Below are 16,064 nucleotides of genomic sequence, written 5' to 3'. Positions count from 1 at the left end.
TTTCACTAGCGTGAGCGTTGCGTGAGCGTCGTGGAAGGTCGGAAAAGTCGTCTGCATGGGTGAGTGCCATGTTTGGGGAGCGTTTCGTAGTTTGCGCAGTGCAATGGAGACGCGGAAACGTGTTGTGGCCCAGTGTTTTGCAGTTGGACGACAAGAGTGGTACACAGTAGTAAAGTGCGAGGCAGTGAGTTGGCATGAACAGTCGAGTGCACAATTGGGCTTCAGATGTGCTTGTTACCTCAGGCGCGGTGTGATTGTCGACAAGGTTTGTGACTGTCCTTTCAAAAAATGGCTCTGAGCACTATGGGACTCAACTGCTGTGGTCATCAGTCGACTGTCCTTTCAATTTAAGACGTTAAATACAGACGTAATTTGTAGTCGTAATACCAGAGCATCGAAACTACTTGGAACTCTTGTGTATATGAACTTGACCGCGCCTTTGTACACTGGTCCCTTCACCCCTACAAACCAACCAACCATCAGGTCCGTGCACATCAGAGTAGCAAAGAATGGAAAACAGCGCAGCTTTGTTGCGCTTGGGGGCGTAGCTCAGTTGGTAGAGCGTTCGATTTGCATGTGAAAGGTCCCGGGTTCAAGCCCCGGCGCCTCCATGTTTTGTGGACAGTGCAAGGTAAGTGTTGGTCGCGGCGAGCCTAAAGACACGCAAGATGTTGCAAAGCCAGCGTCACAGCTCATGTGATGTATACTGACGTAAGGAGAGCAAGACGTAAATGTGAGGACCGGCTGTTGTCGAGGTGTCATCGAGTGCAAATCTGTCTTAGGTATAACGGCCTAACCTCAAAGAAGTCTAGAGAGTGGACAACACGTTCGTCTTACTCAGAGCGGTGGCCGAACGCTATTTTCGACGTTGTGCGCGCCACTTTAATTTTGGCCAACTACGATTCGATACAGAATGCAGGAAACCTGAAAGACACCCTCACGGACACATTGAGAATAGTGTTTGTCTGCGGAATAATGGGAGTGCAAGGGGTCTGTGATATTGATATGGTTGTATGTAGCACTATTTGTCATCAGGGGGCGTAGCTCAGATGGTAGAGCGCTCGCTTAGCATGCGAGAGGTACTGGGATCGATACCCAGCGCCTCCAGAATTTTTAACACACCTACATGCGCACACTGCCACGCAAGTGGGATAATTCACAGCCAGCGAATGTGTCAAGGCAGATACGAGCGAACGATTAGCAGCCACAACTGGCAAGCGTGATGTTACGCGCAGGAAGCACCCTCCTCCCACCGCTACACTGAATTTAGAAACAGTACAAGTCTGCCCTTAAGATTCTCAAACCTATGTCGGAAAGATCTGCCTTGCGCCGAGTTCACAAAAATCCCACTGCACATTCCCATTCTTTACGTGCAGTCGGCTGCTACTGGTGTTGCTAGTTGTGACTGCTGATGACAGATGCCGTAGCAATCAATTCATGGAGTGAGTTGTATGTTTTGCGATACTCTGTCTCTGACAAGCAAGCAGAGGTGACACAGGCGCGAACACGGGAAGCTTGCAGCCCCTCGCTGCCTGCAGACACCGAGCAGCCACACTAGGTGGGCGGCCTAAGCCGTAGGCGAAATGTGCTCACTCGCTTGGGCGCGACGTCAAGCTCTAAATAAGGCTTTCACTAGCGTGAGCGTTGCGTGAGCGTCGTGGAAGGTCGGAAAAGTCGTCTGCATGGGTGAGTGCCATGTTTGGGGAGCGTTTCGTAGTTTGCGCAGTGCAATGGAGACGCGGAAACGTGTTGTGGCCCAGTGTTTTGCAGTTGGACGACAAGAGTGGTACACAGTAGTAAAGTGCGAGGCAGTGAGTTGGCATGAACAGTCGAGTGCACAATTGAGCTTCAGATGTGCTTGTTACCTCAGGCGCGGTGTGATTGTCGACAAGGTTTGTGACTGTCCTTTCAAAAAATGGCTCTGAGCACTATGGGACTCAACTGCTGTGGTCATCAGTCGACTGTCCTTTCAATTTAAGACGTTAAATACAGACGTAATTTGTAGTCGTAATACCAGAGCATCGAAACTACTTGGAACTCTTGTGTATATGAACTTGACCGCGCCTTTGTACACTGGTCCCTTCACCCCTACAAACCAACCAACCATCAGGTCCGTGCACATCAGAGTAGCAAAGAATGGAAAACAGGGCAGCTTTGTTGCGCTTGGGGGCGTAGCTCAGTTGGTAGAGCGTTCGATTTGCATGTGAAAGGTCCCGGGTTCAAGCCCCGGCGCCTCCATGTTTTGTGGACAGTGCAAGGTAAGTGTTGGTCGCGGCGAGGCTAAAGACACGCAAGATGTTGCAAAGCCAGCGTCACAGCTCATGTGATGTATACTGACGTAAGGAGAGCAAGACGTAAATGTGAGGACCGGCTGTTGTCGAGGTGTCATCGAGTGCAAATCTGTCTTAGGTATAACGGCCTAACCTCAAAGAAGTCTAGAGAGTGGACAACACGTTCGTCTTACTCAGAGCGGTGGCCGAACGCTATTTTCGACGTTGTGCGCGCCACTTTAATTTTGGCCAACTACGATTCGATACAGAATGCAGGAAACCTGAAAGACACCCTCACGGACACATTGAGAATAGTGTTTGTCTGCGGAATAATGGGAGTGCAAGGGGTCTGTGATATTGATATGGTTGTATGTAGCACTATTTGTCATCAGGGGGCGTAGCTCAGATGGTAGAGCGCTCGCTTAGCATGCGAGAGGTACTGGGATCGATACCCAGCGCCTCCAGAATTTTTAACACACCTACATGCGCACACTGCCACGCAAGTGGGATAATTCACAGCCAGCGAATGTGTCAAGGCAGATACGAGCGAACGATTAGCAGCCACAACTGGCAAGCGTGATGTTACGCGCAGGAAGCACCCTCCTCCCACCGCTACACTGAATTTAGAAACAGTACAAGTCTGCCCTTAAGATTCTCAAACCTATGTCGGAAAGATCTGCCTTGCGCCGAGTTCACAAAAATCCCACTGCACATTCCCATTCTTTACGTGCAGTCGGCTGCTACTGGTGTTGCTAGTTGTGACTGCTGATGACAGATGCCGTAGCAATCAATTCATGGAGTGAGTTGTATGTTTTGCGATACTCTGTCTCTGACAAGCAAGCAGAGGTGACACAGGCGCGAACACGGGAAGCTTGCAGCCCCTCGCTGCCTGCAGACACCGAGCAGCCACACTAGGTGGGCGGCCTAAGCCGTAGGCGAAATGTGCTCACTCGCTTGGGCGCGACGTCAAGCTCTAAATAAGGCTTTCACTAGCGTGAGCGTTGCGTGAGCGTCGTGGAAGGTCGGAAAAGTCGTCTGCATGGGTGAGTGCCATGTTTGGGGAGCGTTTCGTAGTTTGCGCAGTGCAATGGAGACGCGGAAACGTGTTGTGGCCCAGTGTTTTGCAGTTGGACGACAAGAGTGGTACACAGTAGTAAAGTGCGAGGCAGTGAGTTGGCATGAACAGTCGAGTGCACAATTGGGCTTCAGATGTGCTTGTTACCTCAGGCGCGGTGTGATTGTCGACAAGGTTTGTGACTGTCCTTTCAAAAAATGGCTCTGAGCACTATGGGACTCAACTGCTGTGGTCATCAGTCGACTGTCCTTTCAATTTAAGACGTTAAATACAGACGTAATTTGTAGTCGTAATACCAGAGCATCGAAACTACTTGGAACTCTTGTGTATATGAACTTGACCGCGCCTTTGTACACTGGTCCCTTCACCCCTACAAACCAACCAACCATCAGGTCCGTGCACATCAGAGTAGCAAAGAATGGAAAACAGCGCAGCTTTGTTGCGCTTGGGGGCGTAGCTCAGTTGGTAGAGCGTTCGATTTGCATGTGAAAGGTCCCGGGTTCAAGCCCCGGCGCCTCCATGTTTTGTGGACAGTGCAAGGTAAGTGTTGGTCGCGGCGAGCCTAAAGACACGCAAGATGTTGCAAAGCCAGCGTCACAGCTCATGTGATGTATACTGACGTAAGGAGAGCAAGACGTAAATGTGAGGACCGGCTGTTGTCGAGGTGTCATCGAGTGCAAATCTGTCTTAGGTATAACGGCCTAACCTCAAAGAAGTCTAGAGAGTGGACAACACGTTCGTCTTACTCAGAGCGGTGGCCGAACGCTATTTTCGACGTTGTGCGCGCCACTTTAATTTTGGCCAACTACGATTCGATACAGAATGCAGGAAACCTGAAAGACACCCTCACGGACACATTGAGAATAGTGTTTGTCTGCGGAATAATGGGAGTGCAAGGGGTCTGTGATATTGATATGGTTGTATGTAGCACTATTTGTCATCAGGGGGCGTAGCTCAGATGGTAGAGCGCTCGCTTAGCATGCGAGAGGTACTGGGATCGATACCCAGCGCCTCCAGAATTTTAAACACACCTACATGCGCACACTGCCACGCAAGTGGGATAATTCACAGCCAGCGAATGTGTCAAGGCAGATACGAGCGAACGATTAGCAGCCACAACTGGCAAGCGTGATGTTACGCGCAGGAAGCACCCTCCTCCCACCGCTACACTGAATTTAGAAACAGTACAAGTCTGCCCTTAAGATTCTCAAACCTATGTCGGAAAGATCTGCCTTGCGCCGAGTTCACAAAAATCCCACTGCACATTCCCATTCTTTACGTGCAGTCGGCTGCTACTGGTGTTGCTAGTTGTGACTGCTGATGACAGATGCCGTAGCAATCAATTCATGGAGTGAGTTGTATGTTTTGCGATACTCTGTCTCTGACAAGCAAGCAGAGGTGACACAGGCGCGAACACGGGAAGCTTGCAGCCCCTCGCTGCCTGCAGACACCGAGCAGCCACACTAGGTGGGCGGCCTAAGCCGTAGGCGAAATGTGCTCACTCGCTTGGGCGCGACGTCAAGCTCTAAATAAGGCTTTCACTAGCGTGAGCGTTGCGTGAGCGTCGTGGAAGGTCGGAAAAGTCGTCTGCATGGGTGAGTGCCATGTTTGGGGAGCGTTTCGTAGTTTGCGCAGTGCAATGGAGACGCGGAAACGTGTTGTGGCCCAGTGTTTTGCAGTTGGACGACAAGAGTGGTACACAGTAGTAAAGTGCGAGGCAGTGAGTTGGCATGAACAGTCGAGTGCACAATTGGGCTTCAGATGTGCTTGTTACCTCAGGCGCGGTGTGATTGTCGACAAGGTTTGTGACTGTCCTTTCAAAAAATGGCTCTGAGCACTATGGGACTCAACTGCTGTGGTCATCAGTCGACTGTCCTTTCAATTTAAGACGTTAAATACAGACGTAATTTGTAGTCGTAATACCAGAGCATCGAAACTACTTGGAACTCTTGTGTATATGAACTTGACCGCGCCTTTGTACACTGGTCCCTTCACCCCTACAAACCAACCAACCATCAGGTCCGTGCACATCAGAGTAGCAAAGAATGGAAAACAGCGCAGCTTTGTTGCGCTTGGGGGCGTAGCTCAGTTGGTAGAGCGTTCGATTTGCATGTGAAAGGTCCCGGGTTCAAGCCCCGGCGCCTCCATGTTTTGTGGACAGTGCAAGGTAAGTGTTGGTCGCGGCGAGCCTAAAGACACGCAAGATGTTGCAAAGCCAGCGTCACAGCTCATGTGATGTATACTGACGTAAGGAGAGCAAGACGTAAATGTGAGGACCGGCTGTTGTCGAGGTGTCATCGAGTGCAAATCTGTCTTAGGTATAACGGCCTAACCTCAAAGAAGTCTAGAGAGTGGACAACACGTTCGTCTTACTCAGAGCGGTGGCCGAACGCTATTTTCGACGTTGTGCGCGCCACTTTAATTTTGGCCAACTACGATTCGATACAGAATGCAGGAAACCTGAAAGACACCCTCACGGACACATTGAGAATAGTGTTTGTCTGCGGAATAATGGGAGTGCAAGGGGTCTGTGATATTGATATGGTTGTATGTAGCACTATTTGTCATCAGGGGGCGTAGCTCAGATGGTAGAGCGCTCGCTTAGCATGCGAGAGGTACTGGGATCGATACCCAGCGCCTCCAGAATTTTTAACACACCTACATGCGCACACTGCCACGCAAGTGGGATAATTCACAGCCAGCGAATGTGTCAAGGCAGATACGAGCGAACGATTAGCAGCCACAACTGGCAAGCGTGATGTTACGCGCAGGAAGCACCCTCCTCCCACCGCTACACTGAATTAAGAAACAGTACAAGTCTGCCCTTAAGATTCTCAAACCTATGTCGGAAAGATCTGCCTTGCGCCGAGTTCACAAAAATCCCACTGCACATTCCCATTCTTTACGTGCAGTCGGCTGCTACTGGTGTTGCTAGTTGTGACTGCTGATGACAGATGCCGTAGCAATCAATTCATGGAGTGAGTTGTATGTTTTGCGATACTCTGTCTCTGACAAGCAAGCAGAGGTGACACAGGCGCGAACACGGGAAGCTTGCAGCCCCTCGCTGCCTGCAGACACCGAGCAGCCACACTAGGTGGGCGGCCTAAGCCGTAGGCGAAATGTGCTCACTCGCTTGGGCGCGACGTCAAGCTCTAAATAAGGCTTTCACTAGCGTGAGCGTTGCGTGAGCGTCGTGGAAGGTCGGAAAAGTCGTCTGCATGGGTGAGTGCCATGTTTGGGGAGCGTTTCGTAGTTTGCGCAGTGCAATGGAGACGCGGAAACGTGTTGTGGCCCAGTGTTTTGCAGTTGGACGACAAGAGTGGTACACAGTAGTAAAGTGCGAGGCAGTGAGTTGGCATGAACAGTCGAGTGCACAATTGGGCTTCAGATGTGCTTGTTACCTCAGGCGCGGTGTGATTGTCGACAAGGTTTGTGACTGTCCTTTCAAAAAATGGCTCTGAGCACTATGGGACTCAACTGCTGTGGTCATCAGTCGACTGTCCTTTCAATTTAAGACGTTAAATACAGACGTAATTTGTAGTCGTAATACCAGAGCATCGAAACTACTTGGAACTCTTGTGTATATGAACTTGACCGCGCCTTTGTACACTGGTCCCTTCACCCCTACAAACCAACCAACCATCAGGTCCGTGCACATCAGAGTAGCAAAGAATGGAAAACAGCGCAGCTTTGTTGCGCTTGGGGGCGTAGCTCAGTTGGTAGAGCGTTCGATTTGCATGTGAAAGGTCCCGGGTTCAAGCCCCGGCGCATCCATGTTTTGTGGACAGTGCAAGGTAAGTGTTGGTCGCGGCGAGCCTAAAGACACGCAAGATGTTGCAAAGCCAGCGTCACAGCTCATGTGATGTATACTGACGTAAGGAGAGCAAGACGTAAATGTGAGGACCGGCTGTTGTCGAGGTGTCATCGAGTGCAAATCTGTCTTAGGTATAACGGCCTAACCTCAAAGAAGTCTAGAGAGTGGACAACACGTTCGTCTTACTCAGAGCGGTGGCCGAACGCTATTTTCGACGTTGTGCGCGCCACTTTAATTTTGGCCAACTACGATTCGATACAGAATGCAGGAAACCTGAAAGACACCCTCACGGACACATTGAGAATAGTGTTTGTCTGCGGAATAATGGGAGTGCAAGGGGTCTGTGATATTGATATGGTTGTATGTAGCACTATTTGTCATCAGGGGGCGTAGCTCAGATGGTAGAGCGCTCGCTTAGCATGCGAGAGGTACTGGGATCGATACCCAGCGCCTCCAGAATTTTTAACACACCTACATGCGCACACTGCCACGCAAGTGGGATAATTCACAGCCAGCGAATGTGTCAAGGCAGATACGAGCGAACGATTAGCAGCCACAACTGGCAAGCGTGATGTTACGCGCAGGAAGCACCCTCCTCCCACCGCTACACTGAATTTAGAAACAGTACAAGTCTGCCCTTAAGATTCTCAAACCTATGTCGGAAAGATCTGCCTTGCGCCGAGTTCACAAAAATCCCACTGCACATTCCCATTCTTTACGTGCAGTCGGCTGCTACTGGTGTTGCTAGTTGTGACTGCTGATGACAGATGCCGTAGCAATCAATTCATGGAGTGAGTTGTATGTTTTGCGATACTCTGTCTCTGACAAGCAAGCAGAGGTGACACAGGCGCGAACACGGGAAGCTTGCAGCCCCTCGCTGCCTGCAGACACCGAGCAGCCACACTAGGTGGGCGGCCTAAGCCGTAGGCGAAATGTGCTCACTCGCTTGGGCGCGACGTCAAGCTCTAAATAAGGCTTTCACTAGCGTGAGCGTTGCGTGAGCGTCGTGGAAGGTCGGAAAAGTCGTCTGCATGGGTGAGTGCCATGTTTGGGGAGCGTTTCGTAGTTTGCGCAGTGCAATGGAGACGCGGAAACGTGTTGTGGCCCAGTGTTTTGCAGTTGGACGACAAGAGTGGTACACAGTAGTAAAGTGCGAGGCAGTGAGTTGGCATGAACAGTCGAGTGCACAATTGGGCTTCAGATGTGCTTGTTACCTCAGGCGCGGTGTGATTGTCGACAAGGTTTGTGACTGTCCTTTCAAAAAATGGCTCTGAGCACTATGGGACTCAACTGCTGTGGTCATCAGTCGACTGTCCTTTCAATTTAAGACGTTAAATACAGACGTAATTTGTAGTCGTAATACCAGAGCATCGAAACTACTTGGAACTCTTGTGTATATGAACTTGACCGCGCCTTTGTACACTGGTCCCTTCACCCCTACAAACCAACCAACCATCAGGTCCGTGCACATCAGAGTAGCAAAGAATGGAAAACAGCGCAGCTTTGTTGCGCTTGGGGGCGTAGCTCAGTTGGTAGAGCGTTCGCTTTGCATGTGAAAGGTCCCGGGTTCAAGCCCCGGCGCCTCCATGTTTTGTGGACAGTGCATGGTAAGTGTTGGTCGCGGCGAGCCTAAAGACACGCAAGATGTTGCAAAGCCAGCGTCACAGCTCATGTGATGTATACTGACGTAAGGAGAGCAAGACGTAAATGTGAGGACCGGCTGTTGTCGAGGTGTCATCGAGTGCAAATCTGTCTTAGGTATAACGGCCTAACCTCAAAGAAGTCTAGAGAGTGGACAACACGTTCGTCTTACTCAGAGCGGTGGCCGAACGCTATTTTCGACGTTGTGCGCGCCACTTTAATTTTGGCCAACTACGATTCGATACAGAATGCAGGAAACCTGAAAGACACCCTCACGGACACATTGAGAATAGTGTTTGTCTGCGGAATAATGGGAGTGCAAGGGGTCTGTGATATTGATATGGTTGTATGTAGCACTATTTGTCATCAGGGGGCGTAGCTCAGATGGTAGAGCGCTCGCTTAGCATGCGAGAGGTACTGGGATCGATACCCAGCGCCTCCAGAATTTTTAACACACCTACATGCGCACACTGCCACGCAAGTGGGATAATTCACAGCCAGCGAATGTGTCAAGGCAGATACGAGCGAACGATTAGCAGTCACAACTGGCAAGCGTGATGTTACGCGCAGGAAGCACCCTCCTCCCACCGCTACACTGAATTTAGAAACAGTACAAGTCTGCCCTTAAGATTCTCAAACCTATGTCGGAAAGATCTGCCTTGCGCCGAGTTCACAAAAATCCCACTGCACATTCCCATTCTTTACGTGCAGTCGGCTGCTACTGGTGTTGCTAGTTGTGACTGCTGATGACAGATGCCGTAGCAATCAATTCATGGAGTGAGTTGTATGTTTTGCGATACTCTGTCTCTGACAAGCAAGCAGAGGTGACACAGGCGCGAACACGGGAAGCTTGCAGCCCCTCGCTGCCTGCAGACACCGAGCAGCCACACTAGGTGGGCGGCCTAAGCCGTAGGCGAAATGTGCTCACTCGCTTGGGCGCGACGTCAAGCTCTAAATAAGGCTTTCACTAGCGTGAGCGTCGTGGAAAGTCGGAAAAGTCGTCTGCATGGGTGAGTGCCATGTTTGGGGAGCGTTTCGTAGTTTGCGCAGTGCAATGGAGACGCGGAAACGTGTTGTGGCCCAGTGTTTTGCAGTTGGACGACAAGAGTGGTACACAGTAGTAAAGTGCGAGGCAGTGAGTTGGCATGAACAGTCGAGTGCACAATTGGGCTTCAGATGTGCTTGTTACCTCAGGCGCGGTGTGATTGTCGACAAGGTTTGTGACTGTCCTTTCAAAAAATGGCTCTGAGCACTATGGGACTCAACTGCTGTGGTCATCAGTCGACTGTCCTTTCAATTTAAGACGTTAAATACAGACGTAATTTGTAGTCGTAATACCAGAGCATCGAAACTACTTGGAACTCTTGTGTATATGAACTTGACCGCGCCTTTGTACACTGGTCCCTTCACCCCTACAAACCAACCAACCATCAGGTCCGTGCACATCAGAGTAGCAAAGAATGGAAAGCAGCGCAGCTTTGTTGCGCTTGGGGGCGTAGCTCAGTTGGTAGAGCGTTCGCTTTGCATGTGAAAGGTCCCGGGTTCAAGCCCCGGCGCCTCCATGTTTTGTGGACAGTGCATGGTAAGTGTTGGTCGCGGCGAGCCTAAAGACACGCAAGATGTTGCAAAGCCAGCGTCACAGCTCATGTGATGTATACTGACGTAAGGAGAGCAAGACGTAAATGTGAGGACCGGCTGTTGTCGAGGTGTCATCGAGTGCAAATCTGTCTTAGGTATAACGGCCTAACCTCAAAGAAGTCTAGAGAGTGGACAACACGTTCGTCTTACTCAGAGCGGTGGCCGAACGCTATTTTCGACGTTGTGCGCGCCACTTTAATTTTGGCCAACTACGATTCGATACAGAATGCAGGAAACCTGAAAGACACCCTCACGGACACATTGAGAATAGTGTTTGTCTGCGGAATAATGGGAGTGCAAGGGGTCTGTGATATTGATATGGTTGTATGTAGCACTATTTGTCATCAGGGGGCGTAGCTCAGATGGTAGAGCGCTCGCTTAGCATGCGAGAGGTACTGGGATCGATACCCAGCGCCTCCAGAATTTTTAACACACCTACATGCGCACACTGCCACGCAAGTGGGATAATTCACAGCCAGCGAATGTGTCAAGGCAGATACGAGCGAACGATTAGCAGTCACAACTGGCAAGCGTGATGTTACGCGCAGGAAGCACCCTCCTCCCACCGCTACACTGAATTTAGAAACAGTACAAGTCTGCCCTTAAGATTCTCAAACCTATGTCGGAAAGATCTGCCTTGCGCCGAGTTCACAAAAATCCCACTGCACATTCCCATTCTTTACGTGCAGTCGGCTGCTACTGGTGTTGCTAGTTGTGACTGCTGATGACAGATGCCGTAGCAATCAATTCATGGAGTGAGTTGTATGTTTTGCGATACTCTGTCTCTGACAAGCAAGCAGAGGTGACACAGGCGCGAACACGGGAACTTGCAGCCCCTCGCTGCCTGCAGACACCGAGCAGCCACACTAGGTGGGCGGCCTAAGCCGTAGGCGAAATGTGCTCACTCGCTTGGGCGCGACGTCAAGCTCTAAATAAGGCTTTCACTAGCGTGAGCGTTGCGTGAGCGTCGTGGAAGGTCGGAAAAGTCGTCTGCATGGGTGAGTGCCATGTTTGGGGAGCGTTTCGTAGTTTGCGCAGTGCAATGGAGACGCGGAAACGTGTTGTGGCCCAGTGTTTTGCAGTTGGACGACAAGAGTGGTACACAGTAGTAAAGTGCGAGGCAGTGAGTTGGCATGAACAGTCGAGTGCACAATTGGGCTTCAGATGTGCTTGTTACCTCAGGCGCGGTGTGATTGTCGACAAGGTTTGTGACTGTCCTTTCAAAAAATGGCTCTGAGCACTATGGGACTCAACTGCTGTGGTCATCAGTCGACTGTCCTTTCAATTTAAGACGTTAAATACAGACGTAATTTGTAGTCGTAATACCAGAGCATCGAAACTACTTGGAACTCTTGTGTATATGAACTTGACCGCGCCTTTGTACACTGGTCCCTTCACCCCTACAAACCAACCAACCATCAGGTCCGTGCACATCAGAGTAGCAAAGAATGGAAAACAGCGCAGCTTTGTTGCGCTTGGGGGCGTAGCTCAGTTGGTAGAGCGTTCGCTTTGCATGTGAAAGGTCCCGGGTTCAAGCCCCGGCGCCTCCATGTTTTGTGGACAGTGCATGGTAAGTGTTGGTCGCGGCGAGCCTAAAGACACGCAAGATGTTGCAAAGCCAGCGTCACAGCTCATGTGATGTATACTGACGTAAGGAGAGCAAGACGTAGATGTGAGGACCGGCTGTTGTCGAGGTGTCATCGAGTGCAAATCTGTCTTAGGTATAACGGCCTAACCTCAAAGAAGTCTAGAGAGTGGACAACACGTTCGTCTTACTCAGAGCGGTGGCCGAACGCTATTTTCGACGTTGTGCGCGCCACTTTAATTTTGGCCAACTACGATTCGATACAGAATGCAGGAAACCTGAAAGACACCCTCACGGACACATTGAGAATAGTGTTTGTCTGCGGAATAATGGGAGTGCAAGGGGTCTGTGATATTGATATGGTTGTATGTAGCACTATTTGTCATCAGGGGGCGTAGCTCAGATGGTAGAGCGCTCGCTTAGCATGCGAGAGGTACTGGGATCGATACCCAGCGCCTCCAGAATTTTTAACACACCTACATGCGCACACTGCCACGCAAGTGGGATAATTCACAGCCAGCGAATGTGTCAAGGCAGATACGAGCGAACGATTAGCAGCCACAACTGGCAAGCGTGATGTTACGCGCAGGAAGCACCCTCCTCCCACCGCTACACTGAATTTAGAAACAGTACAAGTCTGCCCTTAAGATTCTCAAACCTATGTCGGAAAGATCTGCCTTGCGCCGAGTTCACAAAAATCCCACTGCACATTCCCATTCTTTACGTGCAGTCGGCTGCTACTGGTGTTGCTAGTTGTGACTGCTGATGACAGATGCCGTAGCAATCAATTCATGGAGTGAGTTGTATGTTTTGCGATACTCTGTCTCTGACAAGCAAGCAGAGGTGACACAGGCGCGAACACGGGAAGCTTGCAGCCCCTCGCTGCCTGCAGACACCGAGCAGCCACACTAGGTGGGCGGCCTAAGCCGTAGGCGAAATGTGCTCACTCGCTTGGGCGCGACGTCAAGCTCTAAATAAGGCTTTCACTAGCGTGAGCGTTGCGTGAGCGTCGTGGAAGGTCGGAAAAGTCGTCTGCATGGGTGAGTGCCATGTTTGGGGAGCGTTTCGTAGTTTGCGCAGTGCAATGGAGACGCGGAAACGTGTTGTGGCCCAGTGTTTTGCAGTTGGACGACAAGAGTGGTACACAGTAGTAAAGTGCGAGGCAGTGAGTTGGCATGAACAGTCGAGTGCACAATTGGGCTTCAGATGTGCTTGTTACCTCAGGCGCGGTGTGATTGTCGACAAGGTTTGTGACTGTCCTTTCAAAAAATGGCTCTGAGCACTATGGGACTCAACTGCTGTGGTCATCAGTCGACTGTCCTTTCAATTTAAGACGTTAAATACAGACGTAATTTGTAGTCGTAATACCAGAGCATCGAAACTACTTGGAACTCTTGTGTATATGAACTTGACCGCGCCTTTGTACACTGGTCCCTTCACCCCTACAAACCAACCAACCATCAGGTCCGTGCACATCAGAGTAGCAAAGAATGGAAAACAGCGCAGCTTTGTTGCGCTTGGGGGCGTAGCTCAGTTGGTAGAGCGTTCGCTTTGCATGTGAAAGGTCCCGGGTTCAAGCCCCGGCGCCTCCATGTTTTGTGGACAGTGCATGGTAAGTGTTGGTCGCGGCGAGCCTAAAGACACGCAAGATGTTGCAAAGCCAGCGTCACAGCTCATGTGATGTATACTGACGTAAGGAGAGCAAGACGTAAATGTGAGGACCGGCTGTTGTCGAGGTGTCATCGAGTGCAAATCTGTCTTAGGTATAACGGCCTAACCTCAAAGAAGTCTAGAGAGTGGACAACACGTTCGTCTTACTCAGAGCGGTGGCCGAACGCTATTTTCGACGTTGTGCGCGCCACTTTAATTTTGGCCAACTACGATTCGATACAGAATGCAGGAAACCTGAAAGACACCCTCACGGACACATTGAGAATAGTGTTTGTCTGCGGAATAATGGGAGTGCAAGGGGTCTGTGATATTGATATGGTTGTATGTAGCACTATTTGTCATCAGGGGGCGTAGCTCAGATGGTAGAGCGCTCGCTTAGCATGCGAGAGGTACTGGGATCGATACCCAGCGCCTCCAGAATTTTTAACACACCTACATGCGCACACTGCCACGCAAGTGGGATAATTCACAGCCAGCGAATGTGTCAAGGCAGATACGAGCGAACGATTAGCAGTCACAACTGGCAAGCGTGATGTTACGCGCAGGAAGCACCCTCCTCCCACCGCTACACTGAATTTAGAAACAGTACAAGTCTGCCCTTAAGATTCTCAAACCTATGTCGGAAAGATCTGCCTTGCGCCGAGTTCACAAAAATCCCACTGCACATTCCCATTCTTTACGTGCAGTCGGCTGCTACTGGTGTTGCTAGTTGTGACTGCTGATGACAGATGCCGTAGCAATCAATTCATGGAGTGAGTTGTATGTTTTGCGATACTCTGTCTCTGACAAGCAAGCAGAGGTGACACAGGCGCGAACACGGGAAGCTTGCAGCCCCTCGCTGCCTGCAGACACCGAGCAGCCACACTAGGTGGGCGGCCTAAGCCGTAGGCGAAATGTGCTCACTCGCTTGGGCGCGACGTCAAGCTCTAAATAAGGCTTTCACTAGCGTGAGCGTTGCGTGAGCGTCGTGGAAGGTCGGAAAAGTCGTCTGCATGGGTGAGTGCCATGTTTGGGGAGCGTTTCGTAGTTTGCGCAGTGCAATGGAGACGCGGAAACGTGTTGTGGCCCAGTGTTTTGCAGTTGGACTACAAGAGTGGTACACAGTAGTAAAGTGCGAGGCAGTGAGTTGGCATGAACAGTCGAGTGCACAATTGGGCTTCAGATGTGCTTGTTACCTCAGGCGCGGTGTGATTGTCGACAAGGTTTGTGACTGTCCTTTCAAAAAATGGCTCTGAGCACTATGGGACTCAACTGCTGTGGTCATCAGTCGACTGTCCTTTCAATTTAAGACGTTAAATACAGACGTAATTTGTAGTCGTAATACCAGAGCATCGAAACTACTTGGAACTCTTGTGTATATGAACTTGACCGCGCCTTTGTACACTGGTCCCTTCACCCCTACAAACCAACCAACCATCAGGTCCGTGCACATCAGAGTAGCAAAGAATGGAAAACAGCGCAGCTTTGTTGCGCTTGGGGGCGTAGCTCAGTTGGTAGAGCGTTCGCTTTGCATGTGAAAGGTCCCGGGTTCAAGCCCCGGCGCCTCCATGTTTTGTGGACAGTGCATGGTAAGTGTTGGTCGCGGCGAGCCTAAAGACACGCAAGATGTTGCAAAGCCAGCGTCACAGCTCATGTGATGTATACTGACGTAAGGAGAGCAAGACGTAAATGTGAGGACCGGCTGTTGTCGAGGTGTCATCGAGTGCAAATCTGTCTTAGGTATAACGGCCTAACCTCAAAGAAGTCTAGAGAGTGGACAACACGTTCGTCTTACTCAGAGCGGTGGCCGAACGCTATTTTCGACGTTGTGCGCGCCACTTTAATTTTGGCCAACTACGATTCGATACAGAATGCAAGAAACCTGAAAGACACCCTCACGGACACATTGAGAATAGTGTTTGTCTGCGGAATAATGGGAGTGCAAGGGGTCTGTGATATTGATATGGTTGTATGTAGCACTATTTGTCATCAGGGGGCGTAGCTCAGATGGTAGAGCGCTCGCTTAGCATGCGAGAGGTACTGGGATCGATACCCAGCGCCTCCAGAATTTTTAACACACCTACATGCGCACACTGCCACGCAAGTGGGATAATTCACAGCCAGCGAATGTGTCAAGGCAGATACGAGCGAACGATTAGCAGTCACAACTGGCAAGCGTGATGTTACGCGCAGGAAGCACCCTCCTCCCACCGCTACACTGAATTTAGAAACAGTACAAGTCTGCCCTTAAGATTCTCAAACCTATGTCGGAAAGATCTGCCTTGCGCCGAGTTCACAAAAATCCCACTGCACATTCCCATTCTTTACGTGCAGTCGGCTGCTACTGGTGTTGCTAGTTGTGACTGCTGATGACAGATGCCGTAGCAATCA

The 16,064-nt window shown here is 50.5% G+C and overlaps 20 non-coding genes across 20 annotated transcripts; all 20 read left to right on the top strand.

Annotated features, from left to right (window-relative positions):
* The first annotated feature begins 538 nt into the window (after positions 1-538).
* On the top strand, positions 539-611 carry Trnaa-ugc (transfer RNA alanine (anticodon UGC)). The gene has a single exon. It is a non-coding gene; the product is annotated as a tRNA-Ala (tRNA).
* A 423-nt stretch (positions 612-1,034) lies between these two features.
* Positions 1,035-1,107, top strand: Trnaa-agc (transfer RNA alanine (anticodon AGC)). Its single transcript has one exon. It is a non-coding gene; the product is annotated as a tRNA-Ala (tRNA).
* Positions 1,108-2,165: 1,058 nt separating this feature from the next.
* Trnaa-ugc (transfer RNA alanine (anticodon UGC)) lies at positions 2,166-2,238 on the top strand. The gene has a single exon. It is a non-coding gene; the product is annotated as a tRNA-Ala (tRNA).
* Positions 2,239-2,661: 423 nt separating this feature from the next.
* Trnaa-agc (transfer RNA alanine (anticodon AGC)) lies at positions 2,662-2,734 on the top strand. The gene has a single exon. It is a non-coding gene; the product is annotated as a tRNA-Ala (tRNA).
* Positions 2,735-3,792: 1,058 nt separating this feature from the next.
* Positions 3,793-3,865, top strand: Trnaa-ugc (transfer RNA alanine (anticodon UGC)). The gene has a single exon. It is a non-coding gene; the product is annotated as a tRNA-Ala (tRNA).
* A 423-nt stretch (positions 3,866-4,288) lies between these two features.
* Positions 4,289-4,361, top strand: Trnaa-agc (transfer RNA alanine (anticodon AGC)). Its single transcript has one exon. It is a non-coding gene; the product is annotated as a tRNA-Ala (tRNA).
* Positions 4,362-5,419: 1,058 nt separating this feature from the next.
* Trnaa-ugc (transfer RNA alanine (anticodon UGC)) lies at positions 5,420-5,492 on the top strand. The gene has a single exon. It is a non-coding gene; the product is annotated as a tRNA-Ala (tRNA).
* A 423-nt stretch (positions 5,493-5,915) lies between these two features.
* Trnaa-agc (transfer RNA alanine (anticodon AGC)) lies at positions 5,916-5,988 on the top strand. The gene has a single exon. It is a non-coding gene; the product is annotated as a tRNA-Ala (tRNA).
* Positions 5,989-7,046: 1,058 nt separating this feature from the next.
* Positions 7,047-7,119, top strand: Trnaa-ugc (transfer RNA alanine (anticodon UGC)). The gene has a single exon. It is a non-coding gene; the product is annotated as a tRNA-Ala (tRNA).
* Positions 7,120-7,542: 423 nt separating this feature from the next.
* On the top strand, positions 7,543-7,615 carry Trnaa-agc (transfer RNA alanine (anticodon AGC)). Its single transcript has one exon. It is a non-coding gene; the product is annotated as a tRNA-Ala (tRNA).
* A 1,058-nt stretch (positions 7,616-8,673) lies between these two features.
* Trnaa-ugc (transfer RNA alanine (anticodon UGC)) lies at positions 8,674-8,746 on the top strand. The gene has a single exon. It is a non-coding gene; the product is annotated as a tRNA-Ala (tRNA).
* Positions 8,747-9,169: 423 nt separating this feature from the next.
* Trnaa-agc (transfer RNA alanine (anticodon AGC)) lies at positions 9,170-9,242 on the top strand. The gene has a single exon. It is a non-coding gene; the product is annotated as a tRNA-Ala (tRNA).
* A 1,047-nt stretch (positions 9,243-10,289) lies between these two features.
* Trnaa-ugc (transfer RNA alanine (anticodon UGC)) lies at positions 10,290-10,362 on the top strand. Its single transcript has one exon. It is a non-coding gene; the product is annotated as a tRNA-Ala (tRNA).
* A 423-nt stretch (positions 10,363-10,785) lies between these two features.
* On the top strand, positions 10,786-10,858 carry Trnaa-agc (transfer RNA alanine (anticodon AGC)). The gene has a single exon. It is a non-coding gene; the product is annotated as a tRNA-Ala (tRNA).
* A 1,057-nt stretch (positions 10,859-11,915) lies between these two features.
* On the top strand, positions 11,916-11,988 carry Trnaa-ugc (transfer RNA alanine (anticodon UGC)). The gene has a single exon. It is a non-coding gene; the product is annotated as a tRNA-Ala (tRNA).
* Positions 11,989-12,411: 423 nt separating this feature from the next.
* Trnaa-agc (transfer RNA alanine (anticodon AGC)) lies at positions 12,412-12,484 on the top strand. Its single transcript has one exon. It is a non-coding gene; the product is annotated as a tRNA-Ala (tRNA).
* A 1,058-nt stretch (positions 12,485-13,542) lies between these two features.
* On the top strand, positions 13,543-13,615 carry Trnaa-ugc (transfer RNA alanine (anticodon UGC)). The gene has a single exon. It is a non-coding gene; the product is annotated as a tRNA-Ala (tRNA).
* A 423-nt stretch (positions 13,616-14,038) lies between these two features.
* On the top strand, positions 14,039-14,111 carry Trnaa-agc (transfer RNA alanine (anticodon AGC)). Its single transcript has one exon. It is a non-coding gene; the product is annotated as a tRNA-Ala (tRNA).
* Positions 14,112-15,169: 1,058 nt separating this feature from the next.
* Positions 15,170-15,242, top strand: Trnaa-ugc (transfer RNA alanine (anticodon UGC)). The gene has a single exon. It is a non-coding gene; the product is annotated as a tRNA-Ala (tRNA).
* A 423-nt stretch (positions 15,243-15,665) lies between these two features.
* On the top strand, positions 15,666-15,738 carry Trnaa-agc (transfer RNA alanine (anticodon AGC)). Its single transcript has one exon. It is a non-coding gene; the product is annotated as a tRNA-Ala (tRNA).
* The last annotated feature ends 326 nt before the right edge of the window (positions 15,739-16,064 follow it).

The sequence above is a fragment of the Schistocerca nitens genome, chromosome 10, assembly GCF_023898315.1.
Source record: "Schistocerca nitens isolate TAMUIC-IGC-003100 chromosome 10, iqSchNite1.1, whole genome shotgun sequence".
Taxonomy (NCBI): domain Eukaryota; kingdom Metazoa; phylum Arthropoda; class Insecta; order Orthoptera; family Acrididae; genus Schistocerca; species Schistocerca nitens.
This window is presented reverse-complemented; position numbering and strand designations above follow the sequence as displayed.